Below are 13,811 nucleotides of genomic sequence, written 5' to 3'. Positions count from 1 at the left end.
CACCCTGGAATATGCTCAAAGGAGAAAAAACTATGAGATTCAGATTTATTATTTGGATACATAGCATTGTTGAACAGAGACCTGACCAGCTGGTACGGTAGGCAGTGAATGATGGATTGAACAATTTATGCCTCTCTTCTTACCCTGACATGCCCGTCACTCTGGAGCAATCTGGATGCCTCAGATCACATGACCTTCCTCCATTGCTTTGGATAAAAATCTGTTTTTCACATAGCTGTTAAGTCCAAATCCATTGAGTTCCTTTTGCATTGTCTGTGTAGAAATGGTCCTCATTTCACTATTGTACATACATGAGTTCTGCTGGTGTGATCCAAGATCAGCATCATTGCAGATTTTTTTTTTTTAACCCCACTTTTGTGTAGATGCCAGTTCTACGCTCTCCTTCCAGTTTGTAATCCTGCATTGGACAATGTGTTTTTCTTAGATAACTTCATACGCATGAAGAAGTGATATCAATACTGCCCATGTTCCTGAAAGTGATTTCAAGTATTTCACCTTTTCTTTGAATTTATTTAAAAAAAATATCGGCCCACTTTGGTTTCGGTTTCACTTCTGAGTGTTTTTTTAAAGATCAAGTAAGGAAGTCAAATCAGCTCTTTCACTGTTTTCCACTCTACTGTGAGTGTTGCTCTGGATTTTAACATGAACAGATTGTTATTATTGTTGGTGGAGAATTGCTGCAGAACCCGATCAGTCATTTAATCCTGAACTCGCCCCAAATAACCGCTTCACACCTTGTGTTTCATCTCATAATTTCTGCTATATGTCCTTCACCTGCAATCGGAAATGGGCAAGACAGCGGAAATTTCACATTATTGTAAAGGATTGAATTGAATGTACTCACTTTAATGTAAACAAGTTATTTTACTTTTGCAAGTAGTTTGGAAAATCTCTGCTTCTTGTATTCATTAAGTTAGTTCTGTTTTCAAGTAATTAAAAGTACTGCTTTAATCATCCCAGGTCATTGATTTATGACACCAAATTATAATTCTGACAAAGTCAACCATACCAATTTTTGATCAGCCATAGCAACAAATAAGGTATTCACCTATAATATGTGGCTAATTACCAAAAAAAAACTAATTCACAATCAATGTGTTGATTTAAAAGCATAGAAAATGCCTGGGGAGTATGAAAATGTATTATCTTTTGACCTTCATAATTTGGCTACAAGATCAACCGGGACCAGCCAGCAGCAGGCAGCCATGTACAGTCATGTTTGATAAATTAAAGAGTTAATAAACATCCTAATGTCAGGTTAAAAGTAACTTTTAGAAATAACCCTTCAGTAGGAATTAACAACCCTTTTCAATAAGCCCACATTACTGGATTAAATGTTTTTTTTTTTTTTTTGTATGGGTTTGTTGTAATACTCTAATCTTAAATCTTTCGTTGTCTTTAGATTTTAGAGAAAATTCACCATAAATTCAGTAATGGAAATAAAGGATCTTTTCAAAGAAATTTCTAGTTTGTTGAATATGACAAAAAAAGAACTGATTGGCCACAGGCACAGAGAGCTGCAGGATGGAGTAACCAATTAAAGACAAACAGGAAGTCACATGGAAGGCAAAGGTAAATTAGCTCTATTCTGTTCCTAAAGTGTGCTTGATGATGTTAAACATTCATAATAAGTGTGATTAAAAAGAATATTTTAGTCAAGTAAATCTTAACTAGATTTCTGCAAAGTTACACTGACTTTTACTTAGGAAAGATTTTATTATGTAACTGTATTTGTACATTGTTTTATTGTATAATTTGTATAATATTTTAGTTTACACCTGTGCAACAAACTTTTACATTTTAAAGGTCAGGGTTGGTATCATCCATTAAATTCATCTCACTGTGCAGAAACCATGTAGTGCGGTTTGAATAATAAAACAGCTTGATGTCTTCATGGCTGAGTTATCTGCTTTAATTAACTTTAAAAAGTACTTCATAGTATGTCGTTAAATGTCCCCTTGCCAAGTTTTAAGCAACACATTTTTACTTTCATACATAAAGAAGGCGGTCCAAGCACGTTCCTTCAGGTACTTTAGATAAAGAAATTCAACATAAATGTAATTTAGCATTAAAACATGCTTTTCATCATTGTGTTCTAGTCTTTATGTTCAAATTAGGCCCAAGGTTTACATGTTAAGGCTAAATCTTTTGGTCTTTTTTACATATAGTCAGCTGAGGGAGTATGAAAACCAGAAAGTGTGATGTGAAAAGGAAACTGTGAAAAATGTCTGTCTTGGTGCATAGACACAAAATCTTGTTATGGGTAGTGGGCTTCACAGATGTTCAATAATCACTGACCATCAGCATCCACAGTGCCACTGAGGGAAAAAAAGACTTTAGTGGTGTAAAGTTTCATGTATGGCAGCTGAAATTTATAAGACTCACTTCCTGTTTGTGGTTACCAGGGTCTTTGTTAGCTGTATTGAGCATAGATTTGTTTTTCCCATTGGATCCGTTCTAACTCGGCACCAGCTGTCCTTTCACTGCTGATTTATAGATTTACCTTTTCTTGAAGCCACACTCCCTCAACACTGCTGTCAAACAGCGGCTCAACCAAAATTTTCTATGGTTAAATGGGAAAAGACTGTGTAGGTATTTCACGAGGCTCCAGATTGTTAGAACTATTGAAAGCAGTCATTGGGAAAATACCAGATGATTCATGCAGGTACTATGTACGTACATAGATATGGACAAAGGGATAAAGGGAACAGTCAGTTATCTCGGGGTCAGTATGTACACTTGCAGTCTTAGACATCATGTTATTACGCAATCTTTCCGATGACAACCGAGTGGTGACCCGTTTTCTACTGACAATGGGAGGTGTTCACACCCTTACGTGTAACAATTGTAGGTGTGAACCCAAAATTCAGCCGAACACAGAGTTACGTAAAGAAGGGTCTATTAAAAAAGCAAAAGCAGACCAGAAGATGCAGGTGGAACATGTACACAAACTGAAAAACGTGATGAGACGGGGGTGAGTGAGGCAGGCGTATGAAGGCTGGGGAACAGGTGAGCCGAGTAGAAACTGATCAATGGTAGCAGGTGGAACTGGTCTGGGCTGATGACTGAGCTGACTGGAGACTGAAGGACAGGGAGGTGACAGAGGACTGTTTGCTGACGAGAGTGGAAACTAATTAGTCCAGAAAAAAGCAAACAAAAAACCTAAATCATGACATTACGGGAGATGCTCAGGTTCTAATAAAGCTAGTGTAACCATCATTCGGGGCTAGCTCTTCCTTTTTCCCACGTCGATTCCTGTCAAGAGCCTCAGCGCTAACCTGTAACCGTTTCTCTGGCTTGTTTGGACTAAAAGTGTTAAAGTACAATTTCTGTTTTGACCGTCGTTCCTTCATAAGAAGTTATTAAAAGCACGGTCCCTCCTCTGGGGAAAAAGAACCGGAAAGGGCGCAGGCATCTGACCACCAACAGGGGGCGCTAGCTTTTACAAAGAAATGCATTTTTGTTGACGCAATGCAACTATTGATAGCGTCAACACCAAAATAAATTAAAGTACCATTTATTTTTTTCTCTCCCAGACATCCTTCAATTGCTTTCGGCCTTTTCCAAAAATGCAGCTGACTGTAACGACCCCTCCAGACATGGTCACATCATCCTTGTTCTTTCCTCTTTATATTAACTTTATGTTCATTGCAGAATACATTTTAAACTTTTGATTGTTTTTTTATGACCCTTTATAGCCTGGTTTCTTCTTTTTTATCTTAATGCTTAAGCTTTTTTCTGCCTTGCAGGTCTTCGAGGCTTTTTAAACCCAATATCATTGCTCATATTTTCAGCCTGGCTTTTAATAGCAAGTTGCAGTTCGAGATTCTGTTCCTGATTTTAATCTTTACTACCTGTTATTATGCCTTTGTGCTTTGTTTTGTTTATCTCTGTATGTTTTATTGTTTTTTATTTTAATTGTAAAGCACTTAGATCACCTTTTACTGGCTCTGTAAATGTTTGATAAATTGATAGATCTTCCTGCAAATGCGAATAGACTTTGATGATGTCATCAGGACCCAATTTTAAACACCCCATCATTCAACCTGATTGTATGTGAGTTAGAGAGTTTTAACCACATGTTGAACCTAAAACATGTTTGTTAAAGTATCTAGTGCTATTCAGATTAAGACAAACTAATCTTTCAGGAAATACAGCTTGGACGGATGCTCTTAAACTCTGAAGGGACTCTTCATCGCTCTCGATCTGCAGCTGTCTCCGAGAAGCCTGAAGGTTTTAATTCAGAAAGGAACGGAGCCGCTTATAATTTCCCCCACATGTCCCATCTGAAGAAAGTCAACCCCACAACATGATTCAGCCACTGCCATGTCTAACGTTGCTTTGAAGACTCTCACTGTTTACTTGACGCTTGCACCTTTGGGTTTTGTGGTCCAAAAGTTGACATCTGAACTTAACATGGTGTTGTGGAGCCTCCCTGACCAGTTTCCGTCTTGCGTTCATGTTGTTGCTTTTATTCTTTCCTTTTATTCATACCTACCTTCACTGGGCCATGTTGTATACAGTGGAGAGAAAAGGGTGTTTACCTCCTTCTTGATTATTATTTTTTTGTATGCTTATCACTCATAGATGTTTCAGATCAAACAAATGTGAATATTAGACAAAAACAAAGTAAGAACAAAATGCAGTTTATATTTGCTGGTATTTATTATGACGGTGATCAAATTCAAATGATCTGTGGAAAATGAATTGCAACTAAACCTAATAACAATTTTAGCCGCCTTTAGCAGCAACAAAGTCATCAAACAGCAATACCTGGCATTAATTTTCTACAGCAGATCCTACAAGGACAGCTGACCTGTGTCTGTCTGGAGGATTTGATTGAATTTGACTTTGTACAGTGCTTTGAGATGAGATGTGTTGTGAATTGGTGCTATATAAATAAAATATAGTTGATCGGATTCACCGAACAGGCAGAACTACATCAGTCTAAGGCTCTCGTCATGTGAGTAAGACTTTGCTGAGCATCAAATGCAGGTCATGAGTCACAATATGGCCGTCACTATGAGGGGTTACCATCTGTTTTCAGATTATTCAACTTTTCCAACGCATACTTTTAGAACAACGAATGCAGCAACCTTTCAAAGAAAATGTCTACTACAGAAGAAAAGAATAAAATAAATAAATATGAGAACACGCCACTCTGTACTGTAGTCCTGACACAACCTTTTCGAAAGTAACATTTGTACAGGATGTGTGCAAAAGCGTTACCTGTACAGGAAGCATAACTATTACCTGTCGTCTCTCACAGTCCTTTCTGCACATTAAAGAGAACCTGCCTGGCGCTGAAGCAGTTCCCCTTTGACATGTTCGCAGTCTGGCTCTCAGTGTTTCAAGAACACCCAAACAAACGGCTGGTTGTGTAGCGCCAAATGCAAATTTATTTCCACTTGCGTGTTATTTTTAATGTTCGCAACCAAAACCACCAGAGACGACACAAGACCCAACAGAGCAGCTGTTGTGTGATAGCTCTACGGTTTAGAAATGGATTTAATCATTTTCATAGATGTGGTTCCCAGGTGGAGAAACTGGAGCCGCTCTTTTCAGGCAGTTTCCTGCATAATGAAAAAGAAAATTCAATGAATTATTGTTCTCAAATCCTGATAATCAACAGGTTATCTGTATTTTATTTAATATGGAAGTCTTACCTTTGCTCACACAATATGATTTTATACATATAGATAGGATTATAATCAAAAAAGCCACAAATCCAAGAACGCGGTACATGATTGAGAATGTGTCCAGAGCTGGGAGCTTCCCTGCAAGAAAAGGAAAATTCACATCAGCAAAGAAGAGGCATCTTTATGTACAATTTAAATTGATGCTCCGCACCTTTTATTGTAGAATAGACAGCACCTTGCAAAAGTATTCAAACCCTTTTAGCTGGTTCAGAGTTTGTTTCACATTATAACCCCAAAATTGTTGGGATGTACTTACAGGGACAATCTGAAAAGTGTGGCGTACATTTGGGTTTAACCTCAAAAAAGTCTACAGGTTAAGTGGAAAAATCTGTCAGCATTTGTTCTTCACCCCATAAATCTGGCGTTTCATGAAAGAGAGGAATGCGGGAATCTATAAAAGTCACATGAAAAGAGTTGATTAGAAGGTTGATGGAGCTCTATACAAGTCACCATTACAAGAAAGTTTGTTACGGCTGGTTCCCACGGCAGGATTTTTAGCCCAATTTTTGCCTTGATCTCCGCCTTCTGAGAATCTCTTAAGATAATCTAAAGAGATGTTCCTGCCGTGTGTGGCGTGTTAAGAGCGTTCGTTAGGACCGCTCCAACCTCAAATCGAGGATGTTCAACATGTTGGATTGTTTCACCCCAATAATCCTAACGTGTGATGTCTCCTGAGGAGAAAGGAGCAGGCAGCCTGTTGAATGTTACGTGTAGCCAATCAGAAAGCGAGGTGAGGGGAAAAAAACAACTCACCTCCATATCATAGTGCAGTAAACGTCTCCACTCCTTTAATTAACACATTTTTTCTTTTCGTTATGTTTTTTCTACGTTAAAATCAGTCCACAGACTGTCGCCATCGTTCTTCCTCGTCGTCCATGTTTATTTACTGTTTGATCGTAGGAGGTTTCACAAGACTTCCTGTCTGACATCTGTTCCATTCTGAGTGAAATCTGTTCGTGTGTGGTGTGTTGAGCTCGCCTTCTTACCGGGCACCACACGCTGTACGAGATTTCTTATCGTTACGTGTGGTTTCTCTCAGGCTTTGAAAATCGTCCGAATATTTTAAAATTCTGCCGTGTGAACCAGGTTTTAGATGCTGCAGAAGAGTTGAGATGGAGATGGAGGGTTCACCTTCCAGCAGGATATTGACCCTAAGCATGCAACCAGAGCTGGAAATTTTTAGATCAGGGGTCTCCCTGGTCCCCAGGACCCACTATCCAGCATGCTTTAGATGCGTCTCTGCTCCACCACACCTGAATCAGATGAATGCAGCCATGAGGGGCTGCTGAGGCCATTTAAATCACCCATTTAGTTCGTCACCCACAACTACACCTAGAACATGCAGTACAGTGGGTGCTGAGGACCGGGGGTCAAGACCTCTGCTTTTAGATCTGTGGTAAGACATTAAAATTTAGGTTCACAGACACGATTCATCCCATCTGACTGAGCCTGAAATACTTTCCTGAGAAAAATCAGCAAAACTATCAAGAGTATGCTCCAGCACCGGATCTTTGACTTTTGTTACTAAACTAAAGTCTCCACATGAAAATGCAGTAAGAGGGGCTTCCACAAAGTATTGGCTCAGGAGAGCATGCCACACTTTTCAGATTGTGTTTATTTGGGCCTTGTGATAAAATTCACAGTATATGAAAACATTAACTAGAAGTTGAGTTTGTTCACTGCGGTAAACCTTGAGTGATTGTGTGATGTCAGTATCTTTTAGACAAATATTTAAATTGCTGATTAAAAGCTCAAGTTTTATCCTATTTTGACATCTGGGATTATTATCTGGGAATCTATTCAGTCGCACAAAGAAGCGTCATATGCCGTGTGAGCATTGAGTTTGAGTGCTGCACGCTCTGGTGTTTCTAAAGAACAGATGTATGGCTCTGGTGTGTGAACTTCCTGAGTTCAGCTCCTTCAAGGTCTTCTCCCAACTATCTTTTTTTTCCCCAACACACACAAAAAAACTACAAAAGAACAGGAACTAATTAAATGAACACAGATGAGTTTGAAAATATTTGTAGGTAAAAAAAAATACTCTTCAATCCCATTTTGAGCATTTTGGTAAAAGTGGAAAATATTGCTAGACAAGGATGAAACCTTCCTTCCTAGAACAGCGACATGTTTGTAGACATAAAAAAAAACTTGTTTTTAGTAGATTACTTCCCTTTTTTTGTAGGAAACATGCCAAAAAGTTGAGCTGTGTGTGAATTTAAAAACACAAACGCAAAGTGATCAGTAGCATTTGCCGACAGAAATAACTTTGGTGTGTCCTGACTGTAGTTTGTTTACTTTTTAGCATAAAGTATTTCTGCTGTAGCAGGAACACCTGAGCTCTCTGCCTCCCATTGATCTTTGGGCAAAATATTCAGCAACTTTCTACTCTCTGTCATTCTTTCTGTCTACAAAGTTTCAAGATCTTATTTATTGTATAAAAATACACAAAATATTGACAGGTATTGAGGTTTTTTTCAGAGTGGTTGAATTTAAATATCGTCCCTAATGTGAGTTGGAACCTGAAAAAAAAAACAGTATAATCTGGCAACTGATATAAACCTTTAATCTGGGATAATCAATGGAAAGTTAAGTGGAAGGAAAATCACTTAACTTTCCATTGTTTGCTTTGGTAAGGGGAAACATTGGTAAGGAAAAAGCCTATAGAGGCCTGAGTGCTTCGGCTGTGCTGGAAGGGCGTCGCCAGGGGCAGATATGCAGCATTAAGCTTTGAACCCAATCATAAACGCTTGCAGTTCTAGTTAAACTTGAATTTCTTGTATCCAATTTATGTCCAACTACCATAAATATTGTAAGTATCCAATTCCTGTTGGAAAAATGCATAGAAATAACCTTAAAATAAATCCAAGAGCTTAGAGACTTGGCTGTGTTAGTGGTGTAAGAAGGTTGGGTCAGATGCAGCAGTGGCTGAAGGCCGATCCATGTCTTTATCTCTCTCTGCTAAATCAAGATCCGCTGAAGACAGAAGCTCTGGTTTATGAGCCTCCAATTAGATTTCCTGAAAGCTGCGCCTTAATTAACTCAGAGGGAAAGTGTGCAAATGTAGATTTCCCTATTTGTGCACAGTTTAAGTTGTGAAACCGCACAGAGTTGAATGGATCAGAGCTATGACGTGCAGAGAGTAACACTCTTTACTGTCAGCGGAGGCGACTGCATCACTCACACTGCCTCCACTTTCACTCTGACACGCTCCAGAATGGCTTTGGTTAATATTTTGGAGGATCAGGAGGTATACTTCAATTTATCCTCTCATTAGGATTAGCGTGTTGCGTCATGTGTGAACCAGGAGACTGTTGGTATAAAAACAACTTAACAAGGATATCAATCCTGACTTCTTCTCCAACCAACGCTGTAAAAACTGTCATTAGTCCTGCTAATATTATTGTTCTGCTCCAGGAACAGATCACAACATAAAAGACTAAATATGAAGGGTTCTTCTTCTGCCACAGTAATAACTGTATTAACAGTAAGTCTGTGAGGAAGATGCAGGCGCTTGTGATGCAGCTGTGTCCACCAAATTAAGGTTAAACATGGTGCAGAAAGCCACACAGCATTCAGTGGTTTTAAGTTTGTCCCACTTAATATAAACAGCTTAAAGTTTACATTATAGGGTGTTAAGGGTGTTAACACTTTTATTAATGTTGGTAACATTTAATATTTAGGAACTTCCCGTTCTAAGAGATTACGTTTTGTTATTTAAAACAAGCCTTTTTTTGTGCTCATCGCCTTCTTTTTGATTAAGACTATCCCAATGTGCGCAATTTAAAGAAGAAAAATTAAACGGAAATCCATAATGTTAACCAAAACCTGCAATATCACCTGAAACACTTCTATACAATGAAGAGTGAAGATCTTTTTTTTTAAGTTTTTACTGAACAAAGTGAAAAACTTTAGAGAAAGTGTTTTGTTATTTCTACATTTCTCAAATAGGTACAAATATGAAGAAAATTTATGATTTTATGACATAAAAAGGTGCATTACTGTATGATAATAACTTACCGCCATCCTCCTGAGAGCCAACGAATAGTGGTAAGATCAGCACATGAAAAAGGACTTTGTAGCTGTAAGATTTCATGTTGGGAACCTGAGAAATGATCCACTTCAGGGGAGGCTGAGAGCGTTCTGAGTTCTACAGATCTCTCATGTGGTTGGCTTTACTTCCTGTTTTTGATCATGGGGGTCTTTGGGTAGAGGTTTTCTGCACAGTTCCTCCTGTAAATGTTAATCTGACAGCTTTGATCGTAGTTATTACAGGAAGACAGTTTTTCTCTACACACATTTTGTTTAATTTCAGTAGATCTGTGCCGGGGAGTTTTAAGGAAATGTTCAAAATTACCATAGAAAGGGGACTCAACTCCACGTGATCAAATCCAAAGTTTTAAATGTACATTATTTCATTGCACACAAATATACATTACTTTATTGCACGCAGTGATTAGGATTACATTCTACCTTCCTAAGGAATCGCAATCATAAATCAGAATAAAATTTTGCAGTCATACAAAAAGTCAGAAAATGACTCATCTGATATCGTACAAGGCTACAATACCTGAAATGATTGAAATTGTTCCAAATAAAGATTTTTCAAGTCATGCACATGCAACAAAATCACCTTTAACTCAAAGTAAGTGCAAAACATGCGGAAGAGCAACAGTTGTTGTGCCTCCGCTGCGGAGAAGTCACGTAATAGTTTGCAGGCTCAGTTTGAAAACTCTGATTGCATTCATTATTGTCAAAGATGTGAATCACTGTTTGCTGGTACACACACGTAAACACACAATGTCCTTATTTAAAGAAAAAAAGTCCAAGAAACAGCTTTGGAAAGTTTGTACTTGCTTCATAGGAGAGTCAAACAGCAGGAAAAACTACATTCAATGGCGACTGTTACCAGTAGAAAAACAGATACAACTCTGGTGTTCCTGTAGAAATAAATATGGTCACCGGATGAAACAATATTAGTTTAGTTTAAAAGTTTCAAGATCAACTCACCCTTTTGCCAATCCATGTCCTCATTATGTACCCATTTGCTGCCGTTTGTCCCGAGCTACTTTCAGTTTGTACTATCTTTGCACCCATACTTTTTAAAAATGGGTCCCAGTTTAGTTATCTAAATAGTTAAGTATTTGATATATAAAAGCTCATATCTCACCTATAACTAGATTTATTTTGTACATCCTAGTCACGCTGATTAATATGATGCTAATAATGTCGGCTTAAAGCTGTGGATCTGATACCTGTTTTGACCAGTTAAGTGTCATGAAATATAATAGACAATGACCTTTAATTCAACCAAAATAATTTGATATTGATTGAAGTCACACACATTTAGGACCAAAATTATTCAACCAAGAAGTTTTTTTCTGACAGAAAATGAGGCAGGCATCTCTCCAACAGTGACTTAACTATGTCAAAGGAGTAATTTTTTTTTAAATACACAGTTTATCTGTTTTGAATTACAGTTTGTCTTAAAATTACAGGTCAAAAAAGTTATTGGCACCATTCTTAATAATCAGTGCTTTGTCGGCATTATAATCTAATCTTTTTATATTAGTCCTGGCTAGTATGTTGCATGTTTCCACTGGGTTTTTCAAGATTCCTTTTTTTTGATGAGCTTTAAGCTTTTAAGACTGGAAATGTCTCTCTGCCATCACCCTGATCCAAAGTTCCCTCCACAGATTTTCTGTCAACATTTTAATATTTCTTCCAGTCAGATGAAACATGTTGGTAAAATTCAAAGATTGCTTTGTACCAAAATCTCCTCGAGGTAAGAATAATCTCTCGAGGTAAGAATAATCTAATAATCTTCTGCTTTATTGAAGCAGAAGCTATTATTTGTTGAAATAACATAACCCTTACACTAGGCAAGGAGTAGGTTATTGAAGCTAACTTAAATAATTGGTTGTCAAACTGGTTCGAAGTGTCACAAAGGTGGGTACAAATTGACGCCTGGTGGCTACAAAGCTTCCTGTGGCGGACAGATCTTTTCAAACTAGAAGTATTCGGGTAAAATGAGCAAAACTGTAAACATACTTAATGGAAAAGGGTGACATAACCAGCACCTAATGAATAATACCACTATACCACTAATGTGTATTTTACATAGTTGTGTAGCAGAATTGGAGCCCTGTGGCATATAAGACTCCTATTAGTTTAATTGGTTCACATCTAGTTCACATCTTTATCTTTTTTTAATCTAATTTAATACACAATAGGCTATCATTAGTTACCATTATGTTTCTCTGACATTCAAGGTAGCTACTTTTTGTCAACTATTTTCCAAATGTACCTGCTAGGTCATGTATCATAATATACCCAACATTTCCTAATAAAGAAAGTAAAACATGACAACCTATGGATATTTTTGAAAAATGTGTTAACTTTTTGGTGTCATTTTGTGCTCACAATAAATAATTATAGCACACAAATAGCACACTTGCTTTTTGTAGATCTTAAGTCCCTAATGAAGGAAAACAAAAAAATAAAACAATCTTTAGAAATAAGTATAAAATAATAGTTTGTGGTTCATTTAGCTCTTTCTTTTACTGTGAAACCATCCAGCAAAGGCTGTTAGCCGAGGGGCTAGCTTAGGGGCTAGCTTAGAGGCTACGGTTAGCTAGCCCCATCGGCTCAGTTGTGGTTGTTAAAATGTTTTCTGAGGAAACGCTGACTGATTTCTGTAACACTGCTTTTGTATATAAAGTGGTGGGATAACCTACTTATTCATCTCATGCCGCTCTTCATTTAACTGTTGCGGTGTACTTCTTGTAGTTTAGCACCAAGGGCGGAAGAAGGGTACAAAAATGAAGTTCGGGGTGGAGGGACTTAGATAAGTGTTGACTTCCTTTTGGTTAACAATCATTGAAAAGAGATACGGTCCATTTTCCTTTTGGTTTCCCTTATGAAGAACGTGAAACATGCTTTTTACTCCACATTGTTTGCTGTGACGTCGATGCTCTCAGTTTGGCTTCAGCTGGAAATGACTTTATCCCCAGCAGAAAGACAGCAGAAATCACACACATCCAGTGACGCTGATGAGGGAAATCCATGAACGTACTCTGTTGTAAGAAAGATCGGTGTTTCCAAAATGTAAAGGAAGTGATAATTTGTCTATTTCTAGACTCCTTGCTGTGATGAATCCCTCCAGTGCTCCTCTGGAAAGGAAACTAGTGTGATTTAATCCAGCAGACCTTCCGTCTTTATGTCAAACGTATAGCTGCGTACTCTGTCTCCTCCATCTGCCGATGTGGCCGGGTCACCTCTCTTGGTGCCGGCCCGTGGTTCAGAGAAGCGTACACAACATTGGCATTGGCTTCACCCGCCTGAGTTGCATTCCTCAGTCTCTTTCTGTCCTGTACCACCTGGCCGTAAAGCTGGACGTTATCTCCTGAGATCCTCGGCTCTGGAGGTGGAGCTGTGGTTTTTCTCTCACTGGTCCTACGAGACGGCAGCGGGTTAGAGTTTCCTCTTGGTGAATGTTGGAGCCCCGTGGCATTTAGGGCGCCTTGCTCAGCCAAGGGAATCTCCATGTACTGCAAAAGTAAGAAAAAAAAGCAAATAAGTAAAAAAATTAAAGATACTGTGAGTGGGGAGGGTATACTCCTGAAAGGTCAGCTTGACTCACCTGATTTTCTGTTCCTTTGTCTTTCTTTGATTTCCCTGCAGGTTGAGGAGTTTGTTAAATGTTATTAATGTTTCTGAGTGTTAAACATATCAATTGCAAGTTGATGTTAAAAGAATGATATAGAAAATATCAGGGAAAACTCACTTTTGCATCCCTGCATGCATATCACAGATAGAATAATCACGATGATGACGAATGCACCAATGCCAGCAGCGCAGTAGACATACATCAGAAAGTCGTTAGTTGTTTGTGATTCTTGATGGTCTTCTGCTGTAGCACAAAATAGAGCACAATTAAAATAAACTTATGTGTTTGTTCATTCAACTTTAAAAAGTGCCTTATTATATTGGCAACAGTAAAAATAATTACTTTTTAACAGTTTCCTTTATTGATAATTTTGGTCCCTAAAGTCGAATATAACACTATAAAAATGCTATGCAAATGGCACTTTC

General features: G+C 38.1%; 1 long non-coding RNA gene and 1 other non-coding gene across 2 annotated transcripts; both read right to left on the bottom strand.

Annotated features, from left to right (window-relative positions):
- Nucleotides 1-5,397: 5,397 nt before the first annotated feature.
- LOC110366878 lies at nucleotides 5,398-9,951 on the bottom strand. The gene is made up of 3 exons (XR_002427046.2): nucleotides 9,738-9,951; nucleotides 5,688-5,798; nucleotides 5,398-5,594 (listed from the first exon to the last, which is right to left on the bottom strand). It is a non-coding gene; the product is annotated as an uncharacterized LOC110366878 (long non-coding RNA).
- A 100-nt stretch (nucleotides 9,952-10,051) lies between these two features.
- LOC105917413 lies at nucleotides 10,052-13,593 on the bottom strand. Its single transcript, XR_004927936.1, has 3 exons — nucleotides 13,504-13,593; nucleotides 13,360-13,394; nucleotides 10,052-13,267 (listed from the first exon to the last, which is right to left on the bottom strand). It is a non-coding gene; the product is annotated as an uncharacterized LOC105917413 (transcript).
- Between the last annotated feature and the right edge of the window lie 218 nt (nucleotides 13,594-13,811).

Source organism: Fundulus heteroclitus, chromosome 24, assembly GCF_011125445.2.
Source record: "Fundulus heteroclitus isolate FHET01 chromosome 24, MU-UCD_Fhet_4.1, whole genome shotgun sequence".
Classification (NCBI taxonomy): Eukaryota; Metazoa; Chordata; class Actinopteri; order Cyprinodontiformes; family Fundulidae; genus Fundulus; species Fundulus heteroclitus.
Note: the sequence above shows the minus strand (reverse complement) of the source record. Positions and strands in the feature narration are given on the sequence as shown.